The 26,255-nt window shown below is 37.6% G+C and overlaps 1 protein-coding gene across 6 annotated transcripts in view; it reads right to left on the bottom strand.

Moving 5' to 3' along the window:
• KTN1 (kinectin 1) overlaps nt 1-24,612 on the bottom strand; it is a 106,968-nt gene extending 82,356 nt beyond the window's left edge. For all 6 annotated transcript variants that reach the window (XM_032875327.1, XM_032875323.1, XM_032875328.1 and 3 more), the window contains exon 1: nt 24,430-24,612. The gene's annotated coding sequence lies outside the window, so the exon portion shown is untranslated. The remainder of the gene's footprint in view (nt 1-24,429) is intronic.
• Nucleotides 24,613-26,255: the final 1,643 nt, after the last annotated feature.

Here is a 26,255-nt window from a genome sequence, read left to right on the forward strand (position 1 = left end):
GGTGTATGAAGAAGGAGAGATGGATCAAATTTACCAAATGGCATTGGTAATAAAGTACAATGAAAACTAGAAAGTGACTGTTGGATTTAGGAACACAGACATCAGTGGTGATTTTGGCTAAAGCAGTAGTTGTGATGAAAACCTGACTGAAATGAATTCAAAAGTGAGAAGGATGCCAGCAAGTGTAGACACAACTCTTCGGAAGAATTTCTATGAAGAGATTATAGAAATGAAATGGAAGCTAGAAGGAAATATGAGCTTGAGATTTTGATTTTTAAAAATAGAAGAAAGAAATTACAGCACGTTAATATACTGACAAAGATGATCCAGTAGAAAGCGAAGACTGGGTCTTGGAGAATGAAGGGCAATGTTTTCAAAGGGCAAGAACAGGGTTTGGTGTACAAGCAGAGAGAGTGGTCTTAGATGGAAGCATAAACTTGTGTAAAAACAGAAGGAATGAAGAGTCCATAGGCACTGACATAGGCAAGGGGATAGATATGGTACAGAAGTTTGTGGAAACACTCTTCCTCAATGCTGCCATTTTCTTAATGAAATGGGGAACAGTTATTAGTCCAGAGTAAGGATAAAAATGATGGTATTGGAGGTCCCACTGAAAACACTATCATTATTATATTGTTAATTTTTTATTCTTTGTAAATTATTTGACTGTCCAGTTAAATTTAAAAATGTGAATGGAGAATGCAGGATGCTTTAGCAGTGTTCACAAACTGATCTGCTGACTTTAAATGAATTCGTGCTCTTGCTGAGGAAGTTAAGCATATAGTAACCAATAAATCAGAGCATAAATACCAAACCCGAACCTCCATGTGGTTCTACTCTTACAGCTCAAGTACCATTCCTACAGCTAGTCCCCCTTCTCCTAAAATCCTAGAGTACTTATTTTCCATGTACACATTAACAGAATTCTATGACATAGGAAACTATCTAACAAAGGGAGGCAACAGTTTATTGCAGTGTGGTACAGATAAAAGGACAGTAACAGAACCCAAATCTAAGATGGAACCAAATAGATAAATATTTAGTTTACTGCATGTTTACTGTATGTTATTCCAAGTCAATAAAGGCTGCATCATTTATATCAAAGGAAGACACCAGATTAAAATTTTAAACATTAAAAAAATGTATAAAGTACTAAAGAAAACACAAGAAATAAAAGACTCACCTTATTCTGTACAGTTGTGTATGGTTAAAAGTTCACAACTGTATTATACCTGCAGTAAGAATTTTTAAAAACTTGATTCTAGGGGTGCCTGGGTGGCTCAGCAGGTTAAGCCTCTGCCTTTGGCTCAGGTCATGACCTCAGGGTCCTGAGATCAAGCCCCACATCGGGCTCTCTGCTCAGCAAGGAGCCTGCTTCCCCCTCTCTCTCTGCCTGCCTCTCTGCTTACTTGTGAATTCTCTGTCAAATAAATAAATAAATAAGTCCAAAAAAAAAAACAAAAAAACACCCACTTGATTCTACACATCGATAAAAAAAAGACACCAATGAGAAAAAAACCGAAGCCATTAGCCACTTCCTGAAATGGCCATCAAAATATAAAAACTCATCTAAATTTCCATTCTCTAGTCAGTTGCTACACCAAAAGCATAAGGGCCCCAGAATCCACAATAAAACTATAAATTCATCTTTTAAAATAAGAGGAAAAGATTTCAAAGTTACTAAAATATAATCTAGTAAATGAAACACTGAATTGCCTGACATGGGAATTCCATTTACAACAGCTTTTCTAAAATTAACTTTATAGACTACACTGAAATCTCAAAGCTGTGGTGTAATTTCTTCTTTTAAACTGTAACACACAGTTATTTCTGTGACTCATACCTTATTAACACACCTCTTAACTTATTTGAAGCAATACCCATTCTAAGGCACTGCTACTCCAATCTGAAACAAATTCAACTAATGCCAGAGATGAGTAATAAAATTTAATTTCTCCATTTGATATTATGTCACAATACATGATGAAGCTTCTATATTTTCTTTTAGCCAAGCTTACTTTTTTTTTTAATACAAGAATAGATAAATCAGTCTGAACAGCTTCTTCAAGAAATTAAAAAGGATCTGCATAGCTGGTAGGTGCTGAATGTTAAACCAGTATCTTTCAGACTTCTGCTTAACCATCAAGCCCAAACTAGTCCATTTTCTCAGCAAACAACATTGCATAACACCTCCATTGGTAGTAATCTTGTTAAAAGTTAGTTCTGTAAAGAAATCTAACTTCTGATAATTAAACAAATCAAAAACTTTAATACCAAAAGCACACTTTAAACACACAGTATTTCAAATAGGCTCCATGTCCAGTATGGAACTCAATGCAGGGCTTGAACTCACAACCCCAAGATCAAAACTTGAGCTGAGATTGAGAATCAGACATTCAACAACCTGAGCCACCCAGGCACCCCTAAATACTCAGTATTTCAAATCAATACATAGTTTCCAAAGATACGAACATAAATCATCAAAACTGCTCAAAAATGAACAGTAGGACATAAAATTCGCATCAGTAATATAATTGTAAAATAGCTATACCATATACAGAAGACTTCCTTCCCTTAACATCTATAATCTTGACCTACCTTTACCTTTTCTTTTTTTTTTTTTTTTAAAGATTTTATTTATTTATTTGAGAGAGAGTCACTGAGAGCATGAGAGAGGAGAAGATCAGAGGGAGAAGCAGACTCTCCGTGGAGCTGGGAACCCGATGACCTCCGAGATCATGACCTGAGCTGAAGGCAGTTGTTTAATCAACTGAGCCACCCAGGCACCCTACCTTTACCTTTTCACTAGAATTTTGGGTTAGAGAGGGCCATCCAATCCAATTAACCATTCAAAGATTGGACCCACCTGAATGGTCAGTGAGTCTCTGTTTGAAAACCTAGGATGAGCACTTCCCATAAGCCCCTTTTATAGCCTTAGAAAGCTGTTAGAACATTTTTCTTGGTTTTGATCCAAAATCTTATCTCCCTATAACTCCTTCCCATGGTCCTACTCCTGCCTAACCTCACGAAACAGGTGCAATCCCACCACCAAAAAGTAGTTCTAATGTCTGGTATCAATTCAATTTACCAGCAAACAGAAAACCTACTTCAAAACCTGTCATCCCTTAGGAAAGCCTCACTAGAGTGTTAAAAGTTGCACCTAAAAGTTATTTTATCAGCCTGTTATGTTCATCACTTTAGGTCACTCAACAATGAGAATACTAAAATGATAAAATGTTATATTTATTCTTGCCTGTTCCCAGGAAAGGCATAATATTAAAAAAACATCATTTCACAAACCAAACATGAAATGCAAATGATGAGACAAGAATGTCAAATACTATCCAAAAAGACTGAGGGAACTACTGAAAAAGCTTCACTTAGTAGGAAACAAGAATTTTTAAAACTTGCCCAAGAACAGCCAAATAAACACAGAAGAAATAGACCAAATACATATCTCAAAGCTGTGGTGTAATTTTTTCTTTTAAACTGCAAATTTCTACTTAAATTGGCAGGGCAAGAAAATGTGAAAATGAGGAATCACAAAGGGGTACAAGGAAATTTTGGAGGTGATACATATATGTTCATTATCATGACTAGTGGTTTCAATGTACACATCAAATTTTACAATGTACACATCAAAACTTATCATATTGTATACTTTAAATATTTGCAGTTTATTGTGTGTTATATCTTGATAAAGCTGCCTAAAATATCAGGCATGGACAGGGAGTATGAAAACCAGTATTCTCATTTAGTTTTTAATTATAAATAGTATAATCTCCTTAGAAATTTGCGGAAATCATTAAGTATAAAAATAGTGCATACTCTTTGACAGAAAAAAATTCCTTCTCCAGAAAAGCCACCAGACATCCATATTCTATCAATCTAATCACACAAGTACAAAGACATACCCCACAGTGTTCACTTAGCAATGTAACTCTGTGAAAACCAAAAAGAACTGTATGTCCAGCATTAGGGAAATGACTAAATAAGCCTGTAATAGAGTTTCACATGTAATGTGGTAAGACATTGAAAGAAATATTGCACACAAGTCAAACACACATAAAAAGTTGCAGAGCAGTATAGAGAGAAAATTACCTTTCACGTGACAAAGCCATGCTCATACATGCTTAGAAAACCCCTAGGAAACATCAGAAACCATTAACTCTATGGTGATTTCTGGATACTTTTCTTGGTAACTTTTCACTTTTTATCCTTCAGAATGTTTATATTTTCCCATCATGCACACATTACTTTTATAACATAATTTAAATTTAATTGTTTTTAAATTATGAGTTTATTTATAACTTAAAAACCAAATTGAGGAATCCATGTGTAGCATTATGAGTGAACACTCTTCCAATTAAAATTGTTTTGCTCTAAAACAGGCAAGTCTTCTGGTATTTAAGGGAACTCCTTAAGGAAGGGGGAAAATCAAATAGGAAATGAAAGTGTTAATGGCCATTTGAGACAAAGACAGAAGACAATGAGCTGCACTTGGGAAAGTGGAAATTAGGTACTAAAATTGAGACTTTCGAGGGTTCCACAGTCAGCAAAGGCTAATTAAGAGGAAGAAATTCCCATATTTACACAAGAAAAAGAGAAAGCTTGTCCCACTTTTCCTACCATTCAAAAGCTAACAAAGTTTTCATAAAGATTTTTATAACCATGGGTTCTGAGATTTGCATCCACAGTCTCTGCCAGTCCAGAACACTCCCACCCCTTCAATCAAAAATAACACAAAAATGGTGCCAACGTCCTGAAATCCGCTGGAAAAAAATTCCTTCTACCCAGTCGAGCCTGCACCGTACAGTATTTACATTCCTCCTGAAAGTGAACTTACAAAACAGGGATTATACCTCCAAGAATTCCAAACAGAATAATGTGAGAGAGTATTAAAAAAAAAAACAAAAAACTTTCATTTGTTAGAAGCATAAAAGAAATCACATACAAGAAAGAAAACTCTTAAGACCAGAGAGATTAGAAAGAACAGAAGAAATTGTGTATGAACATCCTTACATATATATACACACAGATACACAGACTTTTAAAACTAAACAGACTGATAATGATAACTGAGGAATAATAAAACAGAAAGATCTCATCAAAACTGACAATGCGGCACAAAATACATACATAGAGAAAACATGAAAGAAAAACTAATAGACACAAAGGAAAGAATGAGAAAAGGTCCAGAAGGTCAAATGGGAATTCAAGGAGAGAAAAGAATCAAGAAAGGTAGTATTTGATGAGATAATAACTGAGAATTTTCAAAAACTATTGAAAGATTAGAACCTTCCAATTCCAGAAGGGCATAAAATCTAGATAGTATACACATTAAGTGTGTGTGTGTGTACACACACACACACACACACACATATATATCTTAAAACAATGTAACAGAAGATGCAATGGTCTTAAAGCAATAGGAAAAACCTATAAAAAATTAAATTACATTTACATACTACTCAGCAATAGAAGCCAAAGGATAATGGAATAAAATCTCCGTAGAAAAAAATTACCATTAACACAAAATTCCAGATCCAGCTAAACACTGGAATATCTAGTTTTCAGAAGCAGAAAAGACTGTACAAACAAAACAGACTGCTAATGTTGGCAAACAATTAAAAATAATTGATGTGAAACTTAATAATCTAAAATGCAGTTTTTAAAATGAGCAATACTTCCTATCAGAATACAATAGAGAATATTACAAGACTCCTTCATCACATTAGGGATTATAGCTGACCTTTTTCCTAATAAACTTTTCGGGAAGCCAGGGAGAAAAGTGCTAACAAACAACTTTCTTCTTCTGGCCCCTCAATTAAAGTGTTCAGAGCTTCCAAATACAAAACCATATAAAATTAGAACAAAACTTCACAGTATTTTACAATCAAGTGCACCAAAGTGATTTTTTCTAAGACAATACAATCTATTCTTCAGTCTACCTTTTAATTTCTATACTTCCACAGTCTGTATTTCAATTTTTTTAATGTCATTCCACAAATTCCTACTTCTTCTACTTAAGAGAAAGCAAAGATATAAAGTCTACACAAACGGCAAAATTGTGAACAGCAAAATCTTAACACATATCCCAACTGCAAGCACATATAAATTGATGGAACTAAAAGACTGCAAGGCAACTACTTATGTTTTCATTTTCATATTTTTCCAAAACATCACTTACATAATAAATTATTTACCTACACTGAAGTTAAATAATCTTTAAAAATTTCAGAATATTTTCCCATTCCCATTCACTGAACTGAAGCAGCACTTTGCTTTTACATTCACAATCTTTATGTTGCCACCTTTCTCTGAAATTGTACCTTGAGAACTACAGTTTAAAAAAAATTCACTTAAGATTTTTACTTACTTACTACAAGGTTTACTTTATACTATTGAGAGTTTAACAAAATAACAAATAAGTGACTTCCCTACTGATCTGTATGTTCTCTCCCACCTACTGTTTGTAATGTAAGCCCAACATGGTGCTCAACGCATAGCACTATCTAAAAGGCAACTAGCATAAACCTGGAAAGAAAAAGGTTTACTTCATGACACAAATAATTTCAAAACATAAATAACTTTATACTGGTAGTCCTTACGAGTCCCTCCCTTTGGATTTTCTTTCAAAATAAACCTTCATAAATACAATAAACGCTAATCCTATCTGTGTTCACTAGTACTCTGAAAAACAAAATCAAGGACTTTTTATCACAATATGGACTTCATTATAATACTCTTCAAGCTGCAAAAGGAATGTATAACGGAAAGTTAAAAATTAGAAAGTCTAGACAAGACTACCATAAACCGGAAGTATAACTTTTGTATTTCAACAAACATTTACACCTGCAACAACCCCAAAAAAACAAGTTTTGTTTTTGCATTGTTTTCTGCTTTTGATGCTATTCTTTTAGACTCCCAATAAGCAACCTAAACAAAAAACAGTGAGAAAAGTTACCTTATTAAGAACAATCTCCAAGAAAAAGTCAAGTCTCTGAGATTTCACCAACTGAATTTCCACACTCAAAACTGCTTTGTAAGTCTATATAGTCAACATAATCAAAGCTTTGAATACAGTGAACCTTCGAAGTCGTGATTACCAAGACTCCCCTCCAAACAACAGAAATATTTAAGAGCTTCAAAGGTGACCAGATATCAGAAATCTAAAATATAGCCACGAGAAAACAATCCCTTTCATAATAGCACCAGAAACACTATTCAATAAACATAGCCAGGAAGTGAAAGATGTGTACACTGAAAGGTATTAAGACAATGAAAGAATTGAAGAAGACACAGATAAATGGAAAGTTATCACATGGAATAGAAGAATACTGTTAAAATGTCCATATTGGGGGCGCCTGGGTGGCTCAGTCGGTGAAGCGTCTGCCTTCAGCTCAGGTCATGATCCCAGGGTCCTCGAATCGAGCCCTGCAAACGGCTCCTTGCTCCCTCTTCCTCTGCCTGCTCCTCTCCCTGCTGTGCTCACATGTGCTCTCTCTTCTGTGTCAAATAAATACATAAAATCTTTTTTTTTAAATACATAAAATCTTAAAAAAAAATCTGATCTTTAAAATCTAAAAACAAACAAACAAAAAAAAATGTCCATACTGCCTTAAGCCTTACAGCTATAGAATCAATACAATCTCTATCAAAATTCTAATGGCACATCTTATAGAAATACAAAAAAATCCCAAATTTCATATAGACCCTGAATAGCCAAAGCAATCTTGAGAAAGAAAAACAAAGATGGAGGCATCATACTTCCGGATTTCCAACTATACTACAAAGCTACAATAATCAAAACAGTGTGGTAGTAGGAAAAAAACAGACACATAAAGCAATGGAACAGAATCAAGAGCCCAGAAATGAGCTCACATATATGTGGTCAACTAATATTCACCAAGGGAGCTAAGAATATTCAATAGGGAAAAGGTAAAAAGTGCAGTTCAATGAACAGTGCAGAGAAAACTGGCTGTTCACATGTAAAAGAATGAAACTGAACCCCTATCTTACAACACTCACAAAAATTAATTCAAAATGAATTAAAGATTTAAATGTAAAACTCCTAGAAAATAAATATAAGGACAAAGCTCCGTGACACTGGTTTTGGCAGTGATGTTTGGATAGGAGACCAAAAGCACAAGCAACAAAAGCAAAGACTACATCAAACTGAAAAGCTTCTGTACAACAAAAGAAACAATCAGAAAATGAAAAAGCAACCTACAAAATAGGAAAAAAAAATTTGTAAACTATATATCAAGTAAGGGGTTAATATCCAAATTTTATAACAACCCAACAATGAAAACAAAAGATTTAAAAAATGGGCAAAGGGTCTGAATGGTCATTATTCCAAAGAAGATATACAAATGGCCAATAGATACATGAAAAGCTGCTCAATATCACTAATCATTAAGAAAATGAAAATCAAAACCACAATGGTATATCACCTTAAACCTGTCAGGATAGCTATTATTAAAAAGACCAGAAAACAAGTGCTGGCGAGGACACAGAGTACTTGGTACATTGTTGGTGGGAATGTAAATTGGTACAGCCACTGTGTAAAACAGTACAGAAGTTCCTCAAAAATTAAAAACAGAACTACCATTATAAACCAGCAATCCCACTTCAGGTTATATATCCAATGGAAATGAAATCACTACCTCAAAGAGGTATCTATACCCTCATGTTCACTGCTGCATTATTTATAAGAGCCGAGATATGGAAACAGTCTAAACGTCTCTCTTGAAAGATGAATGGATAAACAAAATGTATACACACACACACACACACACACACACACACAAGAATATTGTTCAGCCATGAACAATATTAAGGAAATCCTTACCATTTTGAACAACAAAGATGGGCCTTGAGGGCATTATGAAATAAGGGAGACAAGGAAAGACAAATATTGCAAATACTATTAACATCTCATCTATATGAGAAATCTTTTAAAAAAAAAAAAAAATCATAGGGGTGCCTGGGTGGCTCAGTGGGTTAAAGCCACTGCCTTCGGCTCAGGTCATGATCCCAGGGTCCTGGGATCAAGCCCTCCATCTGTCTCTCTGCTCAGCGGGGAGCCTGCTTCCTCCCCTCTCTCTCTGCCTGCCCCTCTGCCTACTTGTGATCTCTGTCTGTCAAATAAATAAATAAATAAAATCTTCAAAAAAAAAAAAAATCATAGACACAGAAAGTAGATGGGCGGTTGCAAAGAGAGGTTGGTTTCCAGTTATACACAGGTATCTATGTACTACACACAACTGGATGAACCCAGAACGTTTTGCTTTGTATACATAAAGAGGAATGCAGAGCTATTATCTCCTATGGCTCTTCGGTCTTTTCTGTCTGTGTTCTATTTCCATACTGTTTAAGGACTTCTGTTTGGCCTTTATTCCCTTGAAGGTGCTTATCTGTGCCATAATTTGACTTTTAAGTGTAAAATGCAAGATAACCCTGAGCATCAGAAAAGCTGGCATGAGTGAAGAAAATGGTACAAAAAGAATAAACTTTCCAAAGAGTAAACACCCCACCAACCATCACCACCATCACCAAGTTTTCTCTTTCACTTTTGGCAAGTACAATATACCTTTACTTTATCAATTACATTTTACATTCAAAGTATATTTATTTTCAAATTGTTTACATTTACATAAGTTCATCTTCATTGCTAAATTAATATTTTTAAGAGGTTTTATTTATTTGTCAGAGAGAGAAAGAGCACAAGCAGGGAGAGCAGCAGGCAGAGCAGGCAGAGGGAGAAGCAGGCTCCCCACTGAGCAAGGAACCCGATGCAGGACTTGACCCCCCAGGACTGTGGGATCATGAGCTGACCTGACTTAAGGCAGACACTTAATAGACTAAGCCACCCAAGAGTCCCGCTGAATTAATATTTTCTTATATGTGTGATTCATCGGTTGCAATGGAAAGCAGCATAATTTTCCATTAAAATTAATGGAAATTAATTTTCCATTAAAATTAATGGAGGGGCTCCTGGGTGGCTCAGCCGATTAATTTCGCCCAGGTCATGATCCCAAGGTCCTGGGACTGAGTACCACATCTCCCTCACCTCTCTGCTCCTACTCTCCCCAGCTCCACCTCTCCCCCGAACCCCCCTCCCAGTCTACCTCTGCCCACCACTTGTACGATCTCTCTTTCTCAAATAAATAAACAAAATCTTTTAAATTTTTTTTAAATTAATGGAAATATGTTTTCATGTAATGGTTTTTCACTTAGCAGGAGAGTTTTCAAGAATGAATTCAAGACATGAAAGGATACGTACATTTGATTCTGAGTTTGAGGCAACAAACACGAGCTAAAAGGCGAAAGACTAATAAGGATCTGAAGAAAAACCAGAGTGTACAACAAGAGTTAAGACAGCAAAAGATACCAGTTCTACCCTAAAAAAGAAAAATTATTCAACCTCAGAGTAGCAAAGGATACCTACAGTCCAAAAGAGACTAAAGAAGCATAGGATGAGCGGTATCAACTAGCAGCAACGAGAATCACACTTCAAGTCTTATGGAGTTTAATTGATTGCAATCATAACAAATTAGTGTGATACTAAAATCAGATTTGTTCTATAGAGTTGAAAAATACCCAACAAGATTAAAAGAAGGCAGAGTTGCACAAAGGAACAGATAACACAACTATAGCAGTCAGGATACTGTGAGCTGACCGTCAAAAAACAAATCAGGATTATAACAGGTAAAAACGAAGATGAAGACTGCCAATAAGGATGGTTCTATTCCAAACATTTAAAATGATAGATTAAACATAAGAAGAGATTAACAAAGATTTGGCTCAACTCAAAACTAAAATAACATTTCCCTGAGTCAGAAAAAATAAAAATCCAAAACGGTAACCAATACCTAAATGCAGTATAGGAAAGAAAGAACGGAGAAGACCAGATACTCGCTCTATACTAAGCAAAAGGTCAGAAATTCAGCTCCTGCAGGTAACAGCAACAGAACTGAACCAAATTCACTACCTGACACCAAGGGGTAGGCATGGGAATAGGATTTGCACAGGTTGTATGGACAGGGAGGAGAGGAAAGTAGGGACAGGGAAAGAGAGGAAGAGAAGAGAGATGAAAAATAATCAGGTTGCAAACATATTACCTAGAGTTAAAACTTCATAAAAGCTCTGAACCTGGATGGGAAAGAGGACAAAACATCTAATCTTACAGCAAATTTTAAATTAACTAACTCCTTAATACCAAGTATTAAGCTAGTATTCACAACAATCCAACTGCTTTATAAATATCTTTTCAGTTATTCTTTGCTGATTATTTATCATCTTGGTTTCTCTTTTTATTATTCAGTTTATCATTCTTAGAATTTGGGGTTGGAAAAGCCAGTTGGTCCTGTAGGGATTCCCAGTGTGAATTTTGTTAATGGTATCTTCATAGTATTTAACAAGTTTTTTGTCCTTTTATTTCCTATAAATTGGTAAATTTAAAGGCTACATCCGGGGGCACTTAGGTGGCACAGCTGGTTAAGAGACACTCTTGGTTTCGGCTCAAGTCCCTATCTCAGGGTTATAAGATCAAGCCCTACATCAGGTTCTGTGCTCAGCATGAGTCTGTTTAAGTTTCTCTCTCTCTCTCTGCTCCTTCTCTTCTCTGCCTCAAATAAATAAATCTTTAAAAAAATAATAATAAAGGCTATGTCAGATTCAGGATTATGACTTGAGTGTATGATTATGGCATAAAAGTACATCCATACATAAAGTATGTATCTAATGTCCAGATGTCTCCCCCTTTGTAGTGACAATAGCAGCCATTGATGATCTTTGCCTAGACATTATTAAGAGATACAAAATGGTGGTATTCCATTATTCTTTCTTGATTAGGTAGAATACATCCACAGAAATTTCTCTCCTGCTCTACTTGGTTACCCTGAGACATAAATCATATGAGTAGGACAAATGTTTATTTTTTTATGTACCAGTTGTCAAAATAATAAGCTGGCCCAATAGCAACTAATTAAAGGGTTTTTTTTTTAATGTTTTTTTAGTATCTTGAATTCACAGGTTAGACATTTGATTGGTCTCAATTCACTAATTACTATCACTGATGTTCAAATTCCCCCCCTTTTTGGCCAATGAGATATTATTCAGGATGGCCCCTGGGTTGTTTTGATACCACCCTCATAGTTTGCAGCCTCTCTGTTGCTTCGGATAGGTTCTAGGCTGTGGCAAACAGACTCTAGAGTTCCCCAATGGCCCCTGCCTCATGGTGTTCTCACCCTTGTGCAATCTCCTCCTGTTATGTGTGCGTGAGACCTGTGTCTTGCTTCTGATTAATAAAGTAGGGCAAAAGTGACATGATCTAAGTCACCGTACATATACATGTTTACACTACCTAAGACTGTAACCCATGTTACTAAGACATGCGTTCTCTCCCTTAATGGCTTTGAAAAAGCAAGCTGCCATGTTGTAAGCTGCCTATGGAGAGGGCCATATGGCAAGGAGGTAACAACGGCCTCCTAGACAACAACCAGCAACAAAGTGGGGCTTTTACTTGGGCAATCTTCAAGGATCCGAAAGCTACCAACAACCACATGAACTTGGAAGCAGATCTTCCCCCAGCTAACCTTCAGGTGGGGTCCCAGCCTTGGTCAAAACAATAATAGCAGCTTTGTGAAACACTGTAGACCCAATTAAGCAGAGGACCCAGTTAAGCAACTTCTGACCCACAGAAACCGTAGTATAATAATGTGTCTTGTTTTAAATGTGTATTGTATAATAAATGTGTTGTTTCTAAACTTGTACTAATACTGTAACACAGAAATTAATCATTAATTTGTAGGTTCATCTCATACAATTCCTGCCTTAGAAAATGCCCATTCTAAACACTAGTTTACTTTTATTGAGAGAGGTACTTAAAGACCACAATATAGGCAGCAGGAGTGTTTTTTGCTACTGGGTTTAATCATTGTTTCTAGGTCTTTTGGGCCAGAAAATGTACACATCTTTAATAAGGTAAATTATTGCATGACTCATACAGATCCTTTCATTCAAATATAGTACTATGGGATTTTTTACTTAATTTCACTGACCTTAACACTACATCAGTTTTCAACAATGTTAAAAATCCATTTTCAGTAATACCAATGTAATTGCTCATTTCATTTAGCCCACAATGCACACATTACTCAGTACTGGAACAACAATGTACACATTACTACCAAAATTATGATTATGATAGTTGAAGATTTGGTTTGTTTTTTTTTTGTTGTTTTCTTTTTTGTTGTTGTTGTTGTTTTGCCATCCCTCCTCCACTCTCTTCCTAAAGTATATTCTAACTAGGACTTACAGTCAAGTACCATGTTTTAAAGTCATGTGGCATAGTTCACTCTGGCATCCAGCAAGCAAATACAAGAAAGATTCAGTGGTTTCATTTTACTTTTGACTTTTACAGATTTTTAGATTTTTGTTTAATAATTATATAAAATATTAAACGGCTCCAAAGTAAAGTCTTCAGAAAAAGGAAAATTCAAAGCATAGATTATACCCTTGTGCTTTTCTACACTATGCTTCTTTCCCCATAAGTAGCCATCATTTTTTTAGACTTCATTCTTTTAATAAGAGCAATATATATAACCATCTCCTTCTTAGTACATGATCACATATTAAAAACATCTATCCACTTTGCCTTTTTTTTTTTTTTAACTGCATCTAAAGGCAGTGGGCCTGGTAGAAACTAAATAACTTGGAAAGAGGGGTAAAGGGGGTTAGCACTGATGGAAAAAAAAGTTTTAAAAACTCTCCACTCAAAATAAGCCTAACAAACCCAAATTTCAAACCACAGAAGAAATATAATGATGGGTGGGGTACCTAATAAAAAAATTAACACCAAATGGTACTAGCTTTACAAAATAGTCTTCACAAAGATTTTTAAATTTGAACATGTTGAAGATGTCAGAGAGATAAGAGACTCCTTTAAAGTAGCCAAAAGATTATAGAAAACCAGAAGGAATTGAAATAGGTATGTATGAAAAAACAACTCCAAATCCAAGAAAACTGTAGATACTAGCATAGAGACCCAAGAGAGAAGATAGTCTACACTGAATAGAGTAGTATTGGTAACTGCTACATAGTACTAAATTATGCGGCATAGAAAAATAAAGGGAAAAAAACGAAATAACAATTAAGATACAAAGACCCCAACTTAGGTCTTTCAAAAGAGAAATGAAAATACAGAAGCCATATTTAAAGAGCTGAGAATTTTCCTAACTTGAAGATCAGATTCCTCACAGTATATGTAATTATTCTCAGTACTAGCTGGATATAAAGAAGTCTGCCCACACTTAAATGCACTGTGGTGAAAACTGCAAAATAGCAAGCACAAAGAGCTGCTACTTAAGGAAATAATTAACCAGACTGCTTCACAACAATGTCCGTAACTTAATGAAACCACATGCAAATACTGGCATCACTAAAATGTTTTCAAATCTCTTATAAAGTTGCATGGGATGAATGTAGACTTCAAAGTTACCTATACTTTAAACTCTATCCATACTTGAACATTCTTACATAATTACGACTCTATGAAAGCAAGCTGTGGACACTGCATAAAAACTAGTAACTCAAAGACTTACTTCAAAGTATCTAGTAAATTCACACATTTTAGCCTTAAAAAAAACAAACAAATGCTGAGCAATAAAATTTTAGAGAAAACAGTAGCATAAAAGAGAACAAAAATCAATTCCAGGCAAAGAATTGTGAAAGGCAACATAAAAGGATGTGTAAGAATATCTTTATAACCCTGAAGTAGAGAAGGATTTCTTAAGACACAAAGTATAAATTGTAAAAGGAAAATACTAATAAATTCAACTAAATTAAAATTCTGAACTTTTACTAAGACAATATATAAGGCAAAGAAAAAAAAAAGTAAGATGCCATGAAGTGGGAGAAGGCATTTGTGATACTTATCAGCAAAGAATTAATATTCAGAACATATACAGAACTCCTATCAAAAAGAAAAACAACCCAACAGAAAAATAAACAGCCATTCCGAGAGAAGGGGAAAAAATAGCCAGAAACATTAGAAAAAAGGTTTCTTCTCAGGAAGCAAAAATGCAAAAACTACAAGCTATCATTTCATTAGGGTTTCTAACTTTAGCATTTGCCAATTATCAAGTATAGGCAAGAACGTGAGCCAACACATGTATATGTTAGTGAGGGGAAAAAATAAACTGGTACAACGACACTGGAAAACATTTTGGTGATACCTAATAAAGCTGAAAATGCACCCCTCCAACAGTTAGGGTTAGGGTTAGGGTAAACAGGTGCTCCAAAACAATATGCTTAAACTGCAAATTTCAGCTCATTAGTGGGTAGCAAAAATCAACTTAGTGGGTCTTAATCAATATTCTTATTTTTAATGAAATGGACTAGCATCACATAGGTACCTTTTCTTGAACATTTTTTGTTATAGATGTGGCACATCTGATAACGTACTGAGTCTCACAATGTAAAATTTATTACAGTAAGTAGTAACAAAAAGGTTTTTCAAAACACTATCCTGGGAAAAAAAATTTTTTTAATAATAAATTAAACACTACCTAGAGACATTTATGTATGTCATTTATGTATGCAAGTGTACCTAAAGACCTATGCAGGGTGTTCACAACATCATATTTTTACAACAGCAAAAGAAAAGTGGAAACAATCGAAATGCCCATGAACAGGTAATTAAGTGAAAAATATTCACACAATGAAATTCCATGCAAGCAGTGGAAGTGAATGATTTAGAGCTATATATAACACGGTGGAAGAATATCAGGACCATAAAGCCGAGAGTAAAAAGGAAGTTGCAAATAAACTCATCATACAGAAGGATCTCTTTTCTAAAGTTCAAAAACAAAACAAAAAGTTCAAATACAAAAACAGAAAAAAATATTTTAGGTATAAAGGTATAAAAATATATGTGGCAAAACTACAAAAAAAAAAAAAAGGCAAATATAATAGTTACTTCTGGGGCGGAAGAGCACAAAAAGGAATTAAAAGTTAGGATAATGTTCCTGAACTGCAGATTAGGTACAAGGCTGTTCACTGTATCCTTACTCTTTATCTTACATATATCTTATAAATACTATTTTTATGTACTTAGTTTTAAAGAAAAATTTTTTAAAATAAAATTGAATGAAAGGTACACAGGTATTTGGTACAAGGGCACTTCTTTTATATTTTATCTTTAAATTGCACAGACACATTCTATATTCCCTTGTACATGTGAATCATTCAGTATTTGTTTTATTTGAGAGCGAGCAAGCCCGCACAAGCAGGGGAATGGTAGGCAAGGGAGGTGAAGAGAAGTGGACTCCTTGCTGAGCAGACACCTGATATGGGGCTCGATCCTGGACCCTAGGATCATGACCTGAGCCGGAGGCAGACACTCAACTGACTGAGCCACCCAGGCGCCCCTCAGTATTTGTTTTAACTTTCAACAAAATAAAATGATGACAAGAACAAAAAGGTCAAAGTAAGTTTGAAACTAACAAATAGGTATATACTCCCCCCCTTCTTAAATGTATACAATATAATTACGACAGCACTAAATACCTCTAGAAAGTTATACTTTGAAACAAATCCTCCGCCCCCCAAAATAAAAGCAAATACTTCAAAATATAAAGAAATTTCTAAAATCTTAACCAAAAATACCTAGGGTTTTCTTGACCTACCACAAAGCTACCTTAAGAAATCAAATATAGTAACCCAAAGTAGTAACTAAAACTCCTTACACAAAAGTAATGTTATTTTAGGGGCACCTGGCGGGCTCAGTCAGTGGAGTGATTGATTCTATCTCAGGGTTTTGAGTTCAAGCCCCATGTTGGGTATAGAGATTACTTAAAAAAATAAAATCTTAAAAAAAAAAAAAAAAGCAGTATGCTATTTTAAATGCTGCTGGGATGTTTTGCTTAAATAAAACTGAAAGAATATGGAATATAATTATTCAATTTATGCCAGATAAATTAATGCCAGACAAGCAGATAAGAATGCAGCCTTGCCCATTTTATACTTATTTTATATTTATAAAGTATTTTTTTTCCCTTACCCCTATTAAACAAGGTAAATGCACAGGTTATATTTCACATAAAATTCCAAGGCTAATCTTAAGTGTGTATTTTACTTGAAAAGTACTCCAAAAATTTCAAATTCAGAAAGACTTCGTTCAGGTTAAAACTAAATGTAATTTTTTGGACTCCCACCTGCAACTACCAAAGGAACAAAAGAACTAAGACACTTTTACAAAGGATCCAATTTAACCTTAAATTACAGTTAACATCTAGGTCAAACTGAAAGCAATTTAAGAAATTACTTCCATCCATCAGAACAGTGTACCAACCACAAGTTTTATACACAAGAGTACATGAAAACTGTACCCAGAAATGAAGAGTACCAAATGATATGACAAGCTTGAGAAATTCACATCACAGAAATCGTAACTGTCAGTCAACCTCATTCAGGTTAAGAAAACTGTAAGAAGAATTAGAGCACATTTCAAATAAACATGACTTTCCAATAAACTAAGTAAGTACGGTCAGAAGCAACATAAATGAATTCAAACTGTGTGTAGATATTAAAAAAGTAAGGAAACATCTTAAATGTTCAGCAACATAGCACTCAGAACACTTGGGAGCTTTCAGTGTACAGCTTAGCTTGTTCTAGTTTATTTCAAAGACAACTAGATCTAAACACATGTAATCACTAAATTATGTACACACTTTACTCAAAACACATTAATGATCAACAAAGTTAACTGGTACTAGGCACAGATACATTTTTGCTAAAATTCGTGTATTAAATAGCTTTTCATTCAGCTCCCAAGAGTAACCCTAAACCCTTATACTGGAGGTTTCGTTTTACATGGGATTTCATATAAATCAACTAGCCTTGCTAGCAGAGAAGAATGGCACAAATGATAAGCAGAAGGCTCAGTGAGTCCTCACCACGTTCAATCAAGCAATTCATTCATTGAACTGAACACCACCTACCAGAGATAGAGTTCAGTGGTGAACGACAAAGTTCCCACTTCGTAGCACTTATATTTTTACAGGTGAGACAGCTATCAAGCAATATAAATAAGCATATACTATAATGGTTGGTAGTAACTGATCAATGAAGAAAAATAAGGCTGGGACAAGGAATAGAATATTTTAGGCAGGGTGGTAAGGGTTGGGCCTTTCTGATATAACCACTGAGCGATGCCTACAAGATCACATGGCAGTAACTCATAATACACAGTCAAAAGAATTAAAACTGAAAAAATTTCTTAGGATCCAGAACAATCATAGTCTATCTATTTTCTACATAAAACATTTTATGGCATTTGGTTTAAAGTTGCTTTTTCTATTTCCTCCACTTAAAAAATTTCAAGTTCTCAAATTTAAGTCACTAACATTAAGAATTAAGAGCCAACCCTCTAACTCTGGGAGAAAAAAATCTGTATAACATTAATGTAGTTTTCTAACACCTAACAGATAACTGCACATGGACAGTGCCTTATTTTTATTTTTTTTTAAGATTGTATTTATTCACTTGACAGAGAATGAGAGAGAGCACAAATGGGGGAGCAGCAGAGGGAGAGAAAGAAGTGGGCTCCCTGCTTAGCTGAGTAGGTAGCCCCATGGAGGCACCCCTATTTTTAAGACATCTCTATACCCATTGTGGGACTTGAACTCCACCAATGGTGGACCACACTCCACCAACTGAGGCAACCAGGCACTTCCTTCCTTCCTTCTTTCCCTTTCCTTCTGTCTTTCTATTTTTAGAAAGCATACTTACAAAACAGCTCAATGAGTGAGGATAGACTCTAGGGTCAGAATACCTCAGTTCACATTCAGGTTCCTCCTCTTACTTGCTGCTCTTTGGACAAATTATTTAACCTGTCTCCCTAGTTTCCACCCAACAGTAACAATCTCATAAAACTGTTCAGAAGGATTAAATATGGTACTGTACAGGAAGTGTTCACAGAGACTTATAGCACTCTAATAATTAGCTATCACTTATGTAGCAACTAGTAAGATAATACACGCAAGGCAAATGAGCCTTAGGCAGGTTAAAGATAGTAAGTTCACACATACAGTAAGTGGTACTAACTAGCAAGACCAAACTTAAGCTCTTCATAGTCCCTACCATGCTTTTTCCATTACACCATACATTATATAAAGTACTGAGAAAAAAGAAAATTGCATAAAATCTTGGAGTTATTAAAGTTTAAGACGTGTAGGTCTCCTAAGTACTGACTTCCAGCTTATTACACCAGGCCAGACTGTTTCCCTGGCAACTTAAATGACTCATGAGCAAAAATAAGTAATAATTGCCCTACATTTTCCAGTGAGAATGTAGAATATCAGGTCTCTTGATAGCCAATTACTGAAAATCACGTAAGTTCTGATAACTAATCTTAAATGTTACTAACCAGTCAAAATAAAAAAATGTGGATAAAGGACATTTTCCTCAAGTAACGGTAGGCAGGTAGGATCCTATAGCCACAACAAAACCTTTTCAATATGGAAGCTATCTTCAAGGATCTCTCCCACTGCAGTAAATGACATCTCTCCCCTTGGTAAAAACACAGGAGCTAGTGTCTACAGAAAGCTAAATGTTTCTGGAGAGCAGTCTACTCTCCTATATACTCATTTATTTCTATAAATTCATTAAATAGAAGATTAAAAACAGAAGCTGTTATTTCTATAAAAACTAAGTTATATCCTTTGGAAGGCCTTAATGAAAGGAAAATCTAGAATGATTTTTAACCTGGAATGTTTCCCAGAGCCTACATTTTCATTCCATTTTAAAGAAACCAATACTAGAAACCCTAGGCAATGCTTTCAGGGTATAACAAAGAAAAAAGATCAGTAACCCTTACTCAAAGAGACTGATCCAAATAAAAAGACAAAAATAAGTGTTTTAAGTTAAAACAAAAACACTTAAGGTACATAGATATGAGTTCTTGTTTCAACCAACTTTTTAAGTCACCTAACCAATGGTCCTAATCGCACAGGGAAGGTCCAGAAGATCTTAACACTCTAACACCACTACCTCCAACAAGGGGTTCCCAAAGGCTCTTGCCACTTTTCTTCTGTTCTCTGTTCCTGGGAAAGGAGCAAACTGAAAACTCCGTGTGTTCAAGAATGAATCCATCACAATAAGAAACTGCAGGATAAGGATTTAATTCACTTACAATGAACAGATATTTAATAAATCTTTACTGAACACCTGCCCGAGATCCTTAGGATCCATCAATAAACAAAACAGACAAAACGCCCTGTTTTCATAGAAGTTACATTACAGTATGTATGGGGGGACAGAGAGGAGAGACAATGAACACAATCAACAACGAAATTATATAGTACGTTGGAAGGTGCAAGTGCCATGGAGAAAACAGAGCTGGATACAAGACTCATTAAGTAGGGGAGTGCAGCTTTATTTTTTTGTTAAGACTCATTTATTTATTTATTTGAGAAAGAAAGGGAGAGGGAATCTCCAGCAGACTCCCCAACTGAGCTCAGAGCCCCACTACGGGACTGCATCACCACCCTGAAATGAGGACCTGAGCCAAAACCAAGAGCTGAACACTTAACGGACTGAGTCACCCAGGCACCCGGAGGGAGTGCAGCTTTAAATAAAGCAGTAAGATAGACCTTTTGAAAAAATATTTGAAGAATAAAGATTTGAAGGAAACGAGAGAGTTGGCCATGCTGATATCTTAGGGAAAAAGTGATCCAAGGAGGGACAATAGTCAATTTAAAGGCCTTAAGACAGCAAGCAGGTCTGGAAAGAAATAAATAGGGGGCAGAGCAGTAGCTAACTTGAGAGGTAAAGGATATGGAAGAGTAGATTCTATAAGGCACTGTGGGCTATAGGGACTTTGGCCTTTACTCTGCAAATGACAAGTCACTGCAGTGTTTTGAGAAGTGATTGGATCTGCTTGAAAAAGACTATAGGGAGCTAGGGAAGAAGCAGGAACGCCAGTCAGGAGGCTAATCGCCAAACTCTAGGCTAAAGATAAATGGCCTGGACCAACTTAGCAAGCAATACAGGTGACCAGATTCTGGATATATTTCCAAGATAAGATAAAGCCAAGAATGCCAAGTGTAAAAGATAAAAAAGAGAGAAGTCAGGAATGACTCGCAACTTTTCTTTTGCCTGAATATTGGGTAGAGCTGCCATCAAATGAGATGGCGTAGACTGCACCATAGGAGTTTTAAAGGGAAAAATGGAAGTTAGCTTTGAATTGACTGCTTCACCTACAAGTGGAAAGGCAGAACAGGTTGTCTGGAGTAGAGTACAGAAGGAAAGCCTGGGCTGGAGATATAAATATGGAAGCCATCAGCCATGACATTGGATGAGATCACCAAGGGAGTATAAAAAGTGAACCAAGGACTGAGCACTTCTACTTCAAGAGTAGAGGATGAATCATAAGGCAGAAAGAGCAAAGCAATTAATAGGAGAGAAACCCAAAAAGCAATGTCCTGGAAGGAGGGGAGAGTATAAACAAATTAACTTAGGTTCTACTTAGTGTACAAATCACTTTGCTGAAACCAGATTTAAGCTAAAAGTTCTTAATCCCACCTGTAGTAAAGATGATACATAAAATACTAAATCACAACTTTTTCAAAAGGAGTGGAACATTTCTTAAAAAATTCCTAGGAATACTCTATCTCCTAGCAGAGTCTCTATTAAAACTAGGCTTAGTACTAAAAGTACATTTTGCCTATCCTTCCAACCTTAAAGCCAATGGGGTGAGGGGGAAGCCTAAATGGTTTGCACTGCTCTCTCTCTCAAAGACCAAAAAATATTTAAACAAGTGAACAGCCTGGCATGCAAACAATTACAAATTATCATTTCTTTTTCTAGAGCTCAGCTACAGCAGGTTAAGTTACTCAAACTCCTTAATTCACAGTACTTAAGTTTTTCCTGTTTAATTCTGTTCATAGAAATAGTAGCTTACACTCTTACCTAAACCAGTGTTTTCCCTTTGATTTGCACATGAACTACATTTTTAAGATCAGAACCTCCAAAGTCATGTTCACAAAAACTGGAAGAGAAAGCAGTAAAACCCAACTCTATTTATGCATAAGAGTAATCGATGTCATTTATAAAGAACCAGTTACTTGCTTCTAACCTCTAAGTATACTCTGGATTTACCTTCAACGTAATTAAAAACATAAACAGTACAAGAACAAGCAGCTTATAACATGCTGTCATCCTCAAATATTTTAATGTTCCCGCAAAGCATGATTTCTCTTCACTTCTTTATTACACATTAGAGATCAGATCCCTAAAAAACCCAAAACCTTCCTGGAAACATTAGAGATCTTTTAGATTAAAACTTTCTTTGCAATACAAAAATTATAATAAACATTCAATTAAAAATACATCTTTCCATATCTTGTCAAGTAAAATTCAATTTTTACTTTAATAACAGTAACAATTTTAACATGAGTCCTTCAGTCCTTCAAAAAAGCCTTCACTTATTAGGCCCTTTAGAAAATCCATATTGACTGTTATTTAACATCTAATTAAAATGTTTTCCCTACTCGAAGTAGATTAAGGCCTACAAACTGGAAGAAGACTTGGAGTGAGAGATCCAAGAAAACACATCATCAAGCAGAAGAGACACTGATATTAAGGAATAATACAGAAAAAACTAAATTGGGAACAAAATCATAAGTGGTTCTCCATATTGTTGACCCTGAGTCATCAAGAAAAGGTTAAATAATATTTGATATCCTTTATAATTTTAAAGTGCTTAACGCATTTACGAAAAATTTTCATTAGGCTTTCTTATATTTTAAGTTTCAGTATGAGTCTCAGAAAGGTAAACAGAACACCTCATTCTCCAAGCACACCTGACAGATACTGTTATGACTGCTCATGCTGCAAAATTAGAAAACTCATTTCTAATTCAATGTTACGGAGGGAAATTAATGTTTTTCTTAGAACCTACCAATAAGCCCAGCTATTTCTTGTTAGATCCTAAGATAAAGGGCGAAGGGGGGGAGCCTGTTTATGAGAGAACACAGTAAATACCAAAGTCTACAGCAAAGCACGTCTACCAGAGTACTCAGTGTTATTCTTGGGGAGATCATCCCAATCTTGTTAGCAACCGTTTTAGCCAGACTGAAGACGGTGTTGCCATTCACCGGCTAGGTGAGGTAGAACAAGTGCAACCTAATTTAGCAAGAACTCAAACTTTAAATCAATTCCTACTCAATTCCAAGTGTTTCGTACACCCCAAGGTATTTATCTATAGCAAGGCACGGGTGTCTAAATAATTTTCAGGACTTTCCACAAAGCATCTCAAAAAACCCCACAACTTTAAACAGTTAGCTCTTTAGACAGTGCATATTCACATGTCTGCTATGGAATCCTTCTCTGATACATGCCCAAATACGAATTTCGATTCCTCCTTCCTGCCGGGAGAAGGAATGCCTAAAATTAAACAGCCCGCTCTTGAACCTAATCAAGCTGCTGCTGGACGAGGTTAGGATGCCGCTCCCCGCGCTGGGAGCTCCCCGTCTCTGGTGCACACACACTCCTTCACGACAAACGTGCGGGACTGCACATCCCACACCAGGTGTCTGATTACCGAACGACTTTTCTAGGCTGCCGGTTTGGTTTTCGGCGGAGCTCCCCAATGCCAAAAATCTCATTGTTGGAAACCGAAGGGGGGAGGGGGAATCACTAAGGAAGACACACCCCTCGGGGAGAGGAAGGGATAACTTCCCCCGGCTTGAGGGCGGTCCACATTTTTCCAAACTCCCCTCATGCCGCTTTCCTAGCCCCAACCGCCCCCCACCGCGACCCGGGGACACGCACACGGCGGTGGGAGGGAGCACTGGGAAGGGGGCCAGCGCCGCTTCCCTAAGTATCCGGAGGGACAGCGAGAACTGAAATTCCAGCATGGCGTAAGCATGGCCCAGCTCCGGCCCAGGGACGCCGCCGGAGACGGGCTCCCTCTGTCCACCGGCCGAGGAGGCAGTAATCCGCCTTCCTCCTGGGGGCCCTCAGCCCCAGCTAAAAATAGGCGCCTCGGTCACCCCAGGGCCCTCTCCGGCCAACCTCTCACCGGGAGACGTCCCCAGGAGACTCCGCGCTCGCAAGCGCTGCCGCGGAGCCGGGGTCGGGCCCTTAGCGGCCCGGCGAGGCCAAGCGGTCCCTCGGAACTCTCCCGCCGCGGCGGCCCGGCTCCGGCGGGAGCCCCGCCGGGGCGACCCGGCGCCCGAGGCCTACCGGCGGGCAGGAACAAGCAGCGGGCGGCGTCCGGGGCCCGGGGCCGCGCCCCCCGTCCAGCGCAGCCCTCCCGCCCGCCCTGGGACACCGCGGCTGGCACAACCCTCCCCCCCGCGGTCCCCGCGGTCCCCGCGGTCCCCGCGACCGGCGCCAGGCCCGGCGCGGCCTGCTTACCCTTACTCTGCGCAGCTGGGAAAGGCGACCGGGAGGACGCGGCGGCACGGGCACTACAGCCCGGGCCGCCCGCTCTGAGGCGCCGCCACCACCGCAGTTGCTCAGGTGCCGTCGCGCCGCCCGGCAGGAAACGGGCAGCTTCGGGGCGGGGCGGCCCCCGGCACGTCCCGGCGTCTGGGCCGGCGGTGCCCGGAGACCGGCCCCTTAAAGGGACAGGCGCCCGCCGCCTCGACCTCCGCGTGCGCGTCCGCGGGCTCCGGTAAACCTCAGCGTGAGACTGGTTCGGGATTCCAGGGCTTTCCTCTCGAGGCAACGTCCCGCAGCTAGGTGGGGGGGTGGGAGCACAGGGTTTGGAGGCTCAGCGGAATTCCCTTCATTCAGTAGCCCTACTCTCGTTCTCTCTCCCTCTCCCCCCTTTCGCCAAAGCTGGTTTCGTCTTGCGTGGCCCTCCCACTGAAGAACCACCTGGCCCCCACACTGGATGATTTTTTTTTTTAAACCTTAACCAAATGGTACCCGATTTCACCCTGCCCGTCCTGAATTTCCTCCCAGAAATCACTAGAAAACGAAATCTTCCTCTCCTCGGTCTCCAGAGTTTGCCTGAATTCTCCTCCGGGTAACCCCAGCTTCAAGCGGAGAGAGAAATGAAAAACCGACCCAAACAAATTGTATGCAAATATTATGAAGCTGTTGTGTCTGCCAGCTGGTGGCCATTCATTAAGCCAGAGTAAATAACAAGAAGCTGCAACGGAAAGGAGAGGTTGGCCCGAATCCCTGCTTATTAGTTTGCTCTTTGCTGAGAGGATAGCAGCGATCTTCCTGGTCTACTGGCAAAGGAGATGTGCTGATTATCATTACTGATTGCTCATCAGTCCCTTGCAAAATGCCAGGCACTGCCCAGAACATACACAAACACCCCAAGCTCTCCTCAAACGTTATGGAAACTCAAAATGATTGAAACGCTTTCAATCATTTGAAGATGTGGACTGAGATAAGTAAAATTAGGGACTCTTCACTAACTCCTCCCCCTACATCCTGACCTAGAGGGAATAGCAGCAGTCTTCAAGGAATGAACATCAGAACAGTTCCTACACCAACAGAGAATCTCCTGTATATGGGCTGGCTAAAAATGCACTTTACATTTGAATTCAATTCTTTTTGTCTAAGCTTTCTAGAGCACCCCCAAAATACAAATGAAAACTGAAAATTATGTGTTAGCCTGAGATGTTGAGAATTCTGCCAGTCTGCCGCCACTATGTCCTCCAAAGATGCATTCTGTCTTATTTTAACTCCAGAACTGTCCTCCTTTTTCCTTTCTCAGTAATGTAATTCATTCCCTCAGCTGCGCCAATGCCCCCAAAGCAATCTACCTCTAAACCACTGGAAGTTTCCTGAGTGTGTGCCCAAGGATCCAGCTCTATTGAAGAGGGAAGCCATTAGACCCAATACAAAGGTGGCAGTGCATCATTTGTATAATGGAGTTTAAGGACTCTTTATTAGCTTACAAATAGCCACCTAATTCCCTTGGGTTAGTACTAAAGCACGTTTTAGGCTAGAATAAAAATTTCTATAATATTCCTGACTTCAGTAAAACCTCAGTGTCATTTTAGAGACAGTAATATTTAAGTACATTTATACATAAGACAATAAGAGGAGTTTGGGGACATGTTTACCCGAAATACACTAAGTTTTACAATCAAAGTACACTTATTTTTGTACTCTGCAGTCTGAAACAAAGAAGCATAAATGTATCAGCTATTTAGGTTTTTCTGGGTGATTGAACTTTGACTTAAAAGGAAAGTGATTAGTTGCTTCATTTTTATAAG

Source organism: Lontra canadensis, unplaced genomic scaffold (assembly GCF_010015895.1).
Source record: "Lontra canadensis isolate GAN:19392208 unplaced genomic scaffold, GSC_riverotter_1.0 scaffold55, whole genome shotgun sequence".
NCBI lineage: Eukaryota > Metazoa > Chordata > Mammalia > Carnivora > Mustelidae > Lontra > Lontra canadensis.